General features: G+C 37.8%; 1 protein-coding gene and 1 long non-coding RNA gene across 8 annotated transcripts in view; one reads left to right on the forward strand and one right to left on the reverse strand.

The window, feature by feature from the left end:
* Nucleotides 1-12,990, reverse strand: part of L3MBTL4 (L3MBTL histone methyl-lysine binding protein 4) — a 453,724-nt gene that overhangs the window by 240,869 nt on the left and 199,865 nt on the right. The gene's annotated exons all lie outside the window — the stretch shown is intronic.
* Nucleotides 2,982-12,931, forward strand: LOC116571587. Its single transcript, XR_004277919.1, has 3 exons — nucleotides 2,982-2,992; nucleotides 6,944-6,948; nucleotides 12,875-12,931. It is a non-coding gene; the product is annotated as an uncharacterized LOC116571587 (long non-coding RNA).

The following is a 12,990-nucleotide window of genomic DNA, read 5'->3' on the forward strand; positions in this document are numbered from 1 at the left end:
GGAGAAGCCTCTCTAAAGAGCTAGGAGCTGTTTTAGAAGAAGCAGCACGACTATTAGGGATAGTCAGAATGTGCCTTCCCAAGATGGCAATGAGAAAGCCCCATGTGAAAAAGCTGAGAGATGGCGGTCAATCTCAGTGCTTGGAGTTACAAAAACCGGGGGTCAAGAAAAAGTCCGTGAAGAAGATACAACACACGGGGATGGGCACAAGAATGGAGAAACTTAAGGTCAAACCAAGTTAAATGTAAGTGAAAACATACCTAAATCATGTCATTCCGAGGGCTATTTAAATCACTCAGGGAAAAGCATGTCCTTACCACTCCACCCTCATCTCCCTTTCACTCTGCTCCTGCTTCAGCAGGACACAGCCAACTTCCTCCCTCCTCTTTCACAGGGAAGTTCTCCCCATGGACCCTGGACTGCCCACCTCACCTCCTTTAAGTTGTTGCTCAAATATCACATCCTCAGTAAGTCCTTCCTTGAACTCCCTGTATATATACCCTCCAAATACATGTGCCTTTCCTAACCTTATTAACCCGTTTTTTTCTCCATAGCACTTACAACCAATTAACTTATTATATAAATATTTTACGTATTTGTTCTCTCACTTTATAGGGATATAACTGCCTTACAACAGGGATTTATTCACCTCACTGCTACTTTCTCTGAGTCTAGAACAGTGTCTAGTATGTAATTATCACTCAATAAATACTTGGCAAATATTTGCTGAATGACTAAAATGTATTTCTTAATAAGTTTGCATTTGATATTGTAGTGGCCATGAACAACAGATACATGAGCCAAAATTATATTGGTCTAGCCTCAAAATAATGAATGGAACGCTGATATATAGTTGTTTGCCCTCTGGTTTTGTTCCGATGTTCAGAGGTGCGATGCTCCAGCACTGGTACCGGCCAAGATTCCAAATAGCTCTAGAGACTGGACAGTACCAAAGGAAGGGCATCTGATTTGTGGCATCTGTACATTCCCCTTGTATTAGAAAGAACCACTTATGCATCAGATTAGTTACAGACTCTTATAACAACATTCTCCATTATTTTACGTCCAGAACAACAGCCTCAAAAGAAACATAATTTTGCCACTGGAACAGTCTAAAGAATTATGGTCATGAATAAACAGTAAAAACCCTTAAATGCCTGGCATTCTGGTCTGTGTAACCTGCCCCATGGAACCCAGAGAAGCATGACAATGATAATTATACCAGTGGTCAGTCTAGGAACCAAAAATTCTGGGCATCCTAGGACAAGCAGTTTTTAGGTAATGGACAATAGTCCTGTTTAATAATCAACAGTAAGAAAGGATGTGTCAAGAGTCTTACTGAGAAGGGTCAGTCAGCACAGACAGGGTATTGGTGGCTTTAAGAGGGCACTTCATTTAATTCTTCATTGTACTGATGAGGAAGTGAGATCTGGCATTTCAAGTGACTTGTCTGAGGCATGACAACAGAAAACGAAGCCAAAGTGAGCACCTTGCTCTGCTGACCAGTGAGCTACAGAAACCCAGACTTCTAAAGAGTTGTTCTGAGGTTTGCTGAGTGTTCTGTAGGCTGCTGGGCACAAAGACCACGGGGAAGCACCGGCAGAGGAAAGAGAGCCATGGAACCAGTCCTCCTGAAGCCCTCCGAGGCTTTGGGCGTCATTTTGAAAGAGTGGATTTTCTATGTGGGCCCCTCAGACACTGCCTATTTATTTCTGTTTCCAGTAGCTCTGACAAGGCAGGAAAGTAGCTCCTCCAAATGCCCAGGCCTCCCAGTGGTAGATTGTCCACAGTTCTCCCTGACTCCACTCAAAAGGTTCTGCACACATGGAGGAGCTCTTTGCGAGAATGATCTTAACATCATGGAACCACCAGCAGCCCGTGCTACACAGTGGAGCACTATTTAGTACAAAAGAAATACAAGACATGAGGACAGCAAGTTGTCTCAAACACTGCTAAACCTAATTCAGGTGAACTCAATTTTGTTTTCAAAAAATAGGTTGAAACTGACCTCACAGTGATGGTACCTTAGATGCTAGAAGTCTTGGACTCATGTTCAGCTCATCTCAATCAAAATTAAAACATCCTTTCTGAATAAAGAGTACAAGTTAAACTCCCTAACATTTATAACAGGATGTCAGATGTGTTCCTTGATCGTCAGATCCTAAAGCACAGAGAACTTCCATCTATTGGATAAACTGTCAGTACTTCAAGTATTTTTTAATAGGAGCTTATTTGTAATTGATTGTTTTGCTCAAAGCTGACATGAAGTCCATTAGGAATAGACAAGGTAATACAGTTCTTTCTCTGTCTAGTGAAATCACTTTCAGAAAAAAAAAAAAAAATCCAGACTATACTGGATAAGCTCCCAGCAGAACTTGGCTCCAAAAGGATCATAGCTCCCACAGCACCGAATCCAACCCAGTACTTGGTAACTGACAGGCATTCAAGATGGGGTAATTGCTTCTGTTCCTCTATATTCCCCTGTCTCTCCCTCCCTTTCTGTCTCTGTTTGTCTCTCTCAGTACCTCACATTATAGAAAGCCTATTGGTTATTTTCTGTTTCTCCCTCAAGTTCACCAACTAACATGATGAGTAACATCATGATGAGTAACACATGATGTTACTCAGATTCCACTGAGTAATGTTCCATAACTAAAAATCTTTACATGTTATGTCTATATTGTTCTTTGTTATATTCTTAGTTCATAGCTGGGTCTCATGCTTAGTAGGTACTTAACATCTGTTCTGATAATCAATAATACACATTTTTCTCTGAACTCTTACATTCCTTACGATAATAGAATCTATCCATAGGAAAGCGCAAAATGCCCTTTAAAATATAGTAATTTTATGTGCCTAAAAAATGTTAACAGTTAATGTTGCAAATAAATGCAAGATTTATTTATATTATAAATTTTTAATGTAATTTTAGCTTTGCAAAGAAATTATGAAGTTAAAATAGTTATTTGATATCAAAAAATAATTTGCTGAAGTATTTCTATGTGCTCTTCAAACATCTAAGATATTTGCTAATAATATAGCCAGCAAATTGATGATTCTAGAAAATCTATGGAAGCCAACTGCCATTACTCCTATAAACAACATTTCATTACTTCTCAAAATATAAATTATTATAGTTTTATTTCTGGAAATAATCTTGCATTTAGCATACATTCACAACCAATCTGAATGCTAAACTTCCAAATAAAAATGTAGAAATGAGCATATACATTTAGCTCCATTCCCCTTCTAAATGCCACCAAAATATCAGTAAAGGCATATTTTTTTATTTTTTATTTTTAACATCTTAATTTTATTTTTTTCAGTGTTCCAAGACTCATTGTTTATGCACCAAACCTAGTGCTCCAAGCAATACGGGCCCTCCTTAATACCACCACCAGTCTCACCTATGTTTCTACTCTTCTCATTTCCAAAACCTTCAGTTTGTTTCTCAGAGACCACAGTTTCTCATGCTTCATCTCCCCCTTCAATTTCCCCCAATTCACTTTTCTTTTCCTTCTAATGTCCTCCATGTTATTGTTTATGTTCCACAAGTAAGTTAAACCGTATGATAATTGACTTTCTCTGCTTGACTTATTTCACTCAGCATAATCTCCTCCAGTCCCATCCATGTTGATGCAAAAGTTGGGTATTCATCCTTTCTGATGGCTGCGTAATATTACATTGTACATATGGACCACATCTTCTTTATCCATTCATCTGCTGAAGGGCATTGTGGCTTCTTCCACAGCTTGATGATTGTGGACACTGCTGCTATGAACATTGGGGTACATTTGGCCCATCTTTTCCTACATCTGTATCTTTGGGGTGAATACCCAGTAGTGCAATTGCAAGGTCATAGAGTAGTAGCTCTACTTTTAATTGAGGAATCTCCATGCTGTTTTCCAAAGTGGCCGTACTAACTTGCATTCCTACCAACAGTGTAAGAGGGTTCCCCTTTCTCCACAGCCTCTCCAACACTTGTTTCCTCTCCTGTTGATTTTGGCCATTCTAACTGGTGTAAGGTGGTATCTCAATGTGGTTTTGATTTGAATTTCCATGATGGCCAATGACAAACATTTTTTTCATGTGTCTGCTAGCCATTTGTATGTCTTCATTGGAGAATTGTCTGTTCATGTCTTCTGCCCATTTTTTGACATGATTATATGTTTTTTGAGTGTTGAGTTTGAGGAATTCTTTATAGATCTTTGATATCAGCCCTTTGTCTGTTGTGTCATTTTTGAGTATCTTCTCCCATTTCATAGGTTGCCTCTTTGTTTTTTGACTGTTTCCTTTGCTGTACAGAAGCTTTTGATCTTGATGAAGTCTCAAAAGTTCATTTTCGCTTTTGTTTCCTTTGCCTTTGGAGACGTATCTTGAAAGAAGTTGCTGTAGTTGATGTCAATGAGGTTACTGCCTATGTTCTCCTCTAGGGTTCTGATAGATTCCTGTCTCACGTTGAGGTCTTTCATCCATTTTGAGTTTATCTTTGTGTACGGTGTGAGGGAATAGTTGAGTTTCATTCTCCTATACATAGTTGCCCAATTTTCCCAGCACCATTTATTTAAGAGACTGTCTTTTTTCCACTGGCAATTTTTTCCTGGTTTGTCAAAGATTATTTGACCATAGAGTTAAGGGTCCATATCTGGACTCTCTACTCTGTTTCACTGGTGTATATATCTGTTTTTGTGCCAGTACCATGCTGTCTTGGTAATCACAGCTTTGGTGTAAAGCTTGAAATCAGGCAACATGATGCCCCCAGCTTTGTTTTTCTTTTTGAACATTTCCTTAGTGATTTGGAGTCTTTTCTGGTTCCATACAAATTTTAGGATTGTTTTTTCTAGCACTTCGAAGAATGCCAGTTGAATTTTGATTAGGATGATGCTGAAAGTATAGATTGCTCTGGGCAGTACAGAAATTTTAACAATGTTTATTCTTCCAACCCATGAACATAGAATGTTTTTCCATCTTTTTGTGTCTTCTTCAATTATTTTCATGAATGTTCTGTAATTCCTCTAGTATGATTCTTTAGCTCTTTGGTTAGGTTTATTCCAAGGTATCTTATGGTTCTTGGTGCTATAGTAAATGGAATCAATTCTCTAATTTCCTTTTCTATATTTTCATTGCTAGTATATAAGAAAGCAACTGATTTCTGTGCATTGATTCTGTAACCTGTCACATTACTGAATTGCTGTATGATTTCTAGTAGTTTGGGGGTGGAGTTTTTTAGGTTTTCCATAGAAAGTATCATGTCATCTGTGAAGAGAGAGTTTGACTTCTTCTTCAGCAATTTGAATACCTTGTATTTCTTTTTATTGTCTGATTGCTGTTGCTAGGACTTCTAGTACTATGTCGAACAACAGTGGTGGGAGTGGGCATCCTTGTTGTGTTCCTGATCTCAATGGGAAGGCTGTCAGTTTTTTCCCACTGAGAATGATATTTGCTGTGAGTTTTTCATAGATAGATTTTATGAAGTTGATCTTTAATCTTTAGGTTCCAAATGTGTCTCTTGTAGACAGCATATGGATGGGTCCTGTCTTTTTATCAAGTCTGTAACCCTGTGCTCTTTTATGGGGGCATTTAGGCTGTTCATGTTGAGACTGATTATTGAAAGATATGTTTTTATTGACATGTTGCCTGTGAAGTCCTTGTTTCTATAGATTGTCTCTGTAAATTTCTGTTCTATGTCACTCTTGGGTTCTTTCTTCTTTTATAGAACAACCCCTCCTCAATATTTCTTGTAGTGCCAGTTTGATGGTCAAGTAATCTTTTAGACCTTGCCAGTCTTGGAAGCTCTTTATCTTTTCATCCATTCTGAATGGCACCCTTGCTAGATAAAGTATTCTTTTTTTTTTTTTTTTTTTTTTGATAAAGTATTCTTGGCTGCATGCTCTTCTCATTTATTGCCCTGAATATGTCTTGCCAGCCCTTTCTGGTTTGCCAGGTTTCTGTGGCAGGTCTGACGTTATTCTGAAGGCTCTTCCTCTGTATGTAAGGAATCTCTTCCCCCTAGCTGCTCTTAAGATATCTTGTCTAAAATTTGATTTGTGAATTTCACAATTAAGTGTCTGGATGTCTTTTTAGACTCGTTGATCTTGGGGTGGGGGTGTCCTTTCTGCCTCTAGGACATGAACAGTTGTTCCATTCCCCAGATTAGGGATATTTTCATCCAGTATTTTTCAACTGTATCTTCTAGTATTTTCTCTTTCTCCACTTCCTCAGGGATCCCAATAATTCTGACACTGGAATGTCTCATGGTGTCATTTATTTTCCTAATTCCGTTTTCATGGCTTCTAAGTTGTTTTTTCCAGACCTCCTCCTGATCCTGCTTTTCCATCAGTTTGTCTTCTAGATCACTAATTCAACCTTCTGCCTCAGTTACCCCAGCTGTTAGAGTATTTAGATTAGATTGGATCTTTTAATAGCTGCTTCTTCTTCTTCTTTTTTTTTTTAACTTCTGCCTGATTGGCTCTCACTTCCGCCCTTAGAGATTCTATGTTGCCACTGATGGTCTTCTCCAACCTAGCCATTGCCTGGACAATTTTTACCCTGAATTCGATTCCCGACATATTGTTTATGTCCGTATCCAATAGTTCTGTGGCAGAGATCACAGTCTATGGTTTTTTCCTCTGTTGGTTGTTCCTCCTAGTCATTTTGGTGAGAAGTGATTAAGGGGATATATAGCTGAATAAATCAGCCATGATCCAGTCAAGGTGTCCCTTGGAAAGTTTCAGAACAACTGGAAGTCACCACCAAGAAGAAAGATGAAAGAAAAAAAGAGAGGGGAAAAAAAAAGAAAAGAAAAAACCCAGCCAAGGTGAATCCCAAAAGATTTATAAGGTACATAAACCAAAAATGAACAAAAAGATCAGCAAAAGTAAAAGACAAGAACAAGAAAAAAAAGAAAAAGAAAAGAAAAACCAGTCAAAATGAACCCCAAGAGTAAGAGTTATATAGTATAAAAACAAAAACAAATACATGGAAACACTGACATAAGAGTAAGATGGGAAGGTGATTATAAGTCCTTGATATGGGCAAGGAAGGTTATTTCAGTACTTCCTGGGTGTATCTTGTTATCTTTGTTAGAGGACTCAACTTTCCAGAGATACAGGGAAATTAAAACTGATTTATAGACAGAGATAGTATTGAATAGGGAAAAAGGATTACCTTGAAGCTTATGTCTATACGTAATAAAAAAAAAAAGAAAAAGAAAAAAAAACCCAGGTTATGTATGAAAAATGTTTAAGTTAAAAAGTTACTATGTAATATGGTATATTAAATATCTATTTGTAATGGTGAGTAGGTTAAAAAAATAAAAGAATAAGAATTGTGAGAACTAATTAAAAAAAAAGTTGTATCTATGAAATATATAGGTTTGGGGGGCAACACCAGGGTTTATTATATTGGTTTCCCCTGATGTTGGGGTTTTACAGTTTTACGGGGAACCTGTGGTTATTTTCCTCTTGTTCTTTTGGCTTGTCTTCTGGGGGAGGGGCCTACCGTGTTGTTTTTCAGTCACTCTTGGTTGGGCTGAGTCGCCCTGCCCCCTAGCAGGGGGACTCTGTGGAAACCAGTTTTTCAAGTTGTTTTGTTCTCTGGAGGGTTTTGTTCTTGGGCAGCTACACCCCCCTTTTCAGAGGGCTAGTGCAAAAAGTAAACTGTCCACACCCAGTCCTCCACCTCAGAGAGAAGCCTCAGTCGACTCTCCTCCGGATGGTCCAGAACACACATACTCCCCTCTGCAATCTCCTCTGAGCACCACAACCTCCCATGGGCGGTGCACACCCCCAGCCACCATCTCAAGGGTTGCCAAAGGCCCCACTTGTCTCTGTAACCTGTGCCACTAAAACCATAGGCAGTTTTGGTCTGGGGGAACCCAATCCTGGTGGCTGTTGGGACTGCTATCTGGGGTCCATGCCCACGACCCAGCAGGTGCAGTTTACAGAAGGCTGCCGGTTCAGGGACCACCAGCCAGTGCCCACACCAGGCTCTCTCACGGGAGAGCGAAGGTGCACCCAGCCCAAGTGGTGATGCAATCAGTGGAAAGCCATGGGCCCAGGAGGACTGGAGCTCCCACTGGATTCTCTTAGGCACAGGTGGTCCTTGGCTGTGACTGTCCTGAGACCATGGGCTTAGGACCATGCCCTTGGCCACCTGATTCCACCACTTGCCCCGTAAGACTTTTTGCTCTTTTTTGTGCTTTTAACCAGACCCCAAGTTAATGCTGTTTCCCAAGCACAGGGCACTTTCATACTGGGATATTACTTTCTAGTAAGTCGCTTCTGGTTGCTCCCTTTCCCTTCTGTTTATCCTTCAATAACATTTTGAGCATTCCCACTCCACTTAACCTCTCGACAGATGATTTCCTAGCCTCGTAGAAATCCAGAAGTGTATAATCTTACATCTCAGGCTGATTTCATGGGTGTTCAGAGTGTTCTGGAAGATATTTAGCTCACTTCAGGGGATCTGTTGAACAGGGTCTCCTACTTCTCTGCCATCTTGCCCCTCCTCCCTCAGTAAAGGCATTTTTAAATGAATACTTATCAACAGAGAAAATGCTGAATTAATTTTGATGTAACACATAATGGAATATTATACAGCCTTTAAAAAGAATCAGAACTATACCAAATGAGTTGGAAGAGATTTGCCATAAGACACATCTGAACAAGATAAAAAGACAATGGAAACTATGTATATAATATAATCCCATTTTCCACAAGCAGTTATTTTAAAAGGATAGGGGTTCACAAATACATAGATATATATGTATGTGTACATGTATATGTAATCATATGAGACTTAACAAATATAGAGAGCATAGGATTGCTAATAGTTCAACCACTTTTTCTTTTCCTCTTGGGAAAACAAATTTCCTAGACTCCCATGATGTTAAGTGTAGCTATGTAACTGAGTTCAGGCCCATGCATGTGAGTGGAAATGATGTAATAAGCCACTTCTGAGTTGGGCCCCTAAATTTATCTCATGTGCAAACATCAGTTCTTTTTCCATTTTCAGCCCTTGCCAAAAGATCTCCAAGGACCTGGGGAATCCCCAGTCCCCAGACAATTACATGGGGCAGAACTAACTATAATTATACTATTAGAGGAACAAGAAATCAATTCTTAACATGTTAAGGTACTAAAATTTTGGAGTCATTTGATATGCTAGTTAGTTTATGATAATTAATACAGAAGGTTTAGCACCAATTGTGATTTCCTTCAGAGGAGTAACTAACTTGAGTGGAAAGAGAAACATAATGTTTTTAAAAATAGGAAAAATAAAATACAGTTTACAAATAGATAAATACAAAATACAATACCAGTACAAGGATATAAAGCCACATTGAGAATAGGTAAAAAGACAAAAGCAGATAAGAAATGTCAACAGAAATCCCTGAAGTGTGAAAAGGAAACGAGTGAGAATTGACTTCACGGCACTGAGATAGCTAAAACAAATCTGTTAATGGAGCAAGTTAATTTATGTTATAGAACCATGGAACTCTTCAGGAACTGCAGGCATCAGATACTTCTGAAAGCAGCAGTGTGGAGCTAACTGTTAACTTTATTAAACTCCTAATAGAAACTGTCAGGCACATTAGGTCATCCTCCTTGCCCCATACAACCAGGCAACTATCCCTCTGATATTAAGGAAAGGCTGGAGGATTTAGTCTCTGGACAAATTGAAACAAAGAAGTTACAGACTTTGGGATCTTACACAGTGACGAAGTCTATTCATGGAACAATGGCTACTTGCAGTATCTGGATCTCAACTTGCAGGCAGCCCTCTTCCCCAGTCTCAACAACTCCCACGATCTCGTTCCCCACCACCCACCACATACACACCTCAGTCAGGAGGAAGAAGGAGACTCTCCTGTGGGAACTGACCCAAAAGTCCTAGTTATGACATTTTTGGGGCATCCTCTAAAAACATTCTGGCTAACATCTCAGCACCCCACAGGGACACTAAATTTCAGAAGCTCCATTAGAGCACCCAGAGATTTTACTCTGCTTCTCAGGACTCTATTCTAAAAAATGAAAGGACAACTAAGATTCACCAGAGAACTGAATAACCCAATAAATAAAATACTAAAATAATACAATAATAATAATACTAAAATAAGCAAAAACAATTTATAAAAAAGAAAATTGAGAAAAGAGACAATATAAGGAACAGAAGATTTAAACCAGTAGATTTAAAATATAGATGAACCTCTAACTTATATCCTTAGAAAGATAAGATTCATAAAATAAGAATGTTATTGGAAACTAAGGGTGAATGTCATTTCTGTAGAATGTAGAAAGCTACAGAAGACTGTTACTCAGTCCCCAATAATGAGAAACACCCAGATACTCTGAAAAATTATAAATTTCCTAGAACCCATCAAAGAGCTGAAGTTCCAAGGAAAAAAATAATGGAAACATAAGGAGGCACCATTTCTCTAGGGACAGCTAAAAAACTCAAATATTTAACCTGTGGCAGAGCACCAGAGGAAGAGGTGATCCCACCCAAGTAAGTAAGAAGAAATAATAAATAAATTCTTAAATGTCAAGCAGGAGCTAGCACATCACTCTGGAAGAGCTGGCCCCAGACATAAGAGTGTCCCCATTTTCACTCCCGAGGTCTTTATATCAGGCCTTACCAAGTGCTCACAAGAAAAATTAGGAGTGAGACAGAAAACTAACAAGACCTCCCTTCCAGAGGTTTGAAGACAAAAATTTTAAGGTGTAGCCAGAAGGAAAGTGAAAATTACATTCAGGGAAACATGGAAAAGGATCAGTAGACTTCCAAACAAAAACTATGCCAGCCAAAAGACAGTACAGCTTAAATGAAATAAAGGCAGGGGAAGATGTATCAACTCATGATTCTATATCCAGCAAAAAAAATCTGTAAAGTACTAAGGCAAAATAAAGACTTTCTCAGGCAAACAACTGCTGAGATAATGCATTTCCAACAAACCTGTGCTAGAAGAAATTCTAAAGGAAGTTATTTAGGGAGAAGGAACATGAAAGAAATGAAAGAGGAGTTTGTTACAACCCAACACCACAAAAACACACAGGATCATAAGAAACTACTGCAAACAATTATGCACCAACAAGTTCAACAAATTAGAAGACATGAATTAATTCCTAAAAACATACAAACCATCAAGACTGAACCATGAAGAAATAAAACATCTGAACTGACCGTTACCAATAAGGAGATTAAATCAGTAACCAGAAACCTGTGATGACTTCACTGGTAAAATCTACCAAACATTTAAAGAATTAATACCAATCCATCTTAAACTCTCCCAAAAAAACAGAAGAGGAAAGAAGACTTCCAAAATCCTCTTATGAGGCCAGCATTACCCTGACACAAAAACCAAACAAGGATTCCACAAGAAAAAAAAATGCACATCAATATCTCTGACAAACACAGATACCAAATCCCTCAATAAAATATTAACAGACTGAATTCTACAATATATTAACAGAATCATACATGGTGACCAAGTGGGATTTATTCTAGGGATGTAAGGATAGATCTACATGTGCAATTAACCAATGTGACACACCACATTAACAAAACAAAAGATAAAAATCATATGATCATCTCAATAGTTGCAAAAAGCATTGGACAAAATTCAACATCCACTACGATAAAAACTCTGAACAAGGTGGGTATAGAGGAACATATTTCAACACAATAAAGGCCATATACAACAAGCCCCCAGCAACATCACACTCAAAGGTGAAAAGCTGAAAACCTTTCCTCTAAGATCAGGAATAAGACAAAAATGTCCACTCTTTTCACTCTATTCAACATAATATTAGAAATTCTAGTCAAAGAAATTAGGCAAGAGAAAGAAATAAAAGGCATCCAAATAAGAAAGAAGTAAAATAGTCACTATTTGCAGAGAATATGATATTATATACATAGAAAATCCTAAGACTCCACCAAACATAAATAAATAAATAAACCATTAGAACAAATCAACAAATCTGGTAAAGTTTCAGGATATGAAATTAAAATATGAAAATCGGTGGTATTTCTATACACTAATAATGAACTACTAGAAAAAGAAATTCAGGAAACAGTTCCATTCACAACTGCATCAAGAAAAATAGAATACATAAGAATAAGTTTAATTGAAGAGGTAAAACACCTGTACTCTGAAAACTGTAAGACATTCATGAAAGAAATTAAAGAAGACAGAAATAAATGGAAAGATAGTCTGTGCTTATGGACAAGAAGAATTAAGACTGTTAGAATGTCTGTACCATACAAAGCAATCTACAAATTTAATGCAATCCCCCAAAATACCAAATAGAACAAACAGTCCTAGAATCTGTTTGGAACTACAAAACACCATGAATAAAGCAATCTTGGGAAAGAACAACAAAACTGGTACCATCACATTTCCTGATTTCAAACTACATTACAAAATTATTTTAATCAAAACAGTATGGCATTGGCATCAATGGAACAGAATAGAGAGCCCAGAAATAAACCCATGCATACAGAGTCAATTAATTAATTTATAACAAAGGAGGCAAGAGTATACAATGGGAAAAAGACAGTCTGCAATAAATGATGCTGGGAAAACCAGACAGCCACAAACGAGAATGAAACTGGACCACTATCTTACAACATATACAAAAACTAACACAAAATAAATTAAAGACCTGAACATAATACCTGAAACATAAAATTCCTAGAAGATGTAGGCAGTAATCTCCTTCACCTTGGTCCTCACAATGAATTTTCGGATTTGACACCAAAAGCAAAGAGAACAAAAGCAAAAATAAACAAGTGGAACTGCATCAAGCTAAAAAGCTTCTGCACAGCAAAGGCAGCCATCAGCAAAATGAGAAGGCGACCTACCAAATGAGAGAAAATATTTGCAAATCATTCATCTGATAAGTGGTTAATAACCAAAATTATATAGAGACCAAATATATATATTTGGTTAATAACCAAAATATATAACCAAAATTATATATTTACATA

The sequence above is a fragment of the Mustela erminea genome, chromosome 13, assembly GCF_009829155.1.
Source record: "Mustela erminea isolate mMusErm1 chromosome 13, mMusErm1.Pri, whole genome shotgun sequence".
NCBI lineage: Eukaryota > Metazoa > Chordata > Mammalia > Carnivora > Mustelidae > Mustela > Mustela erminea.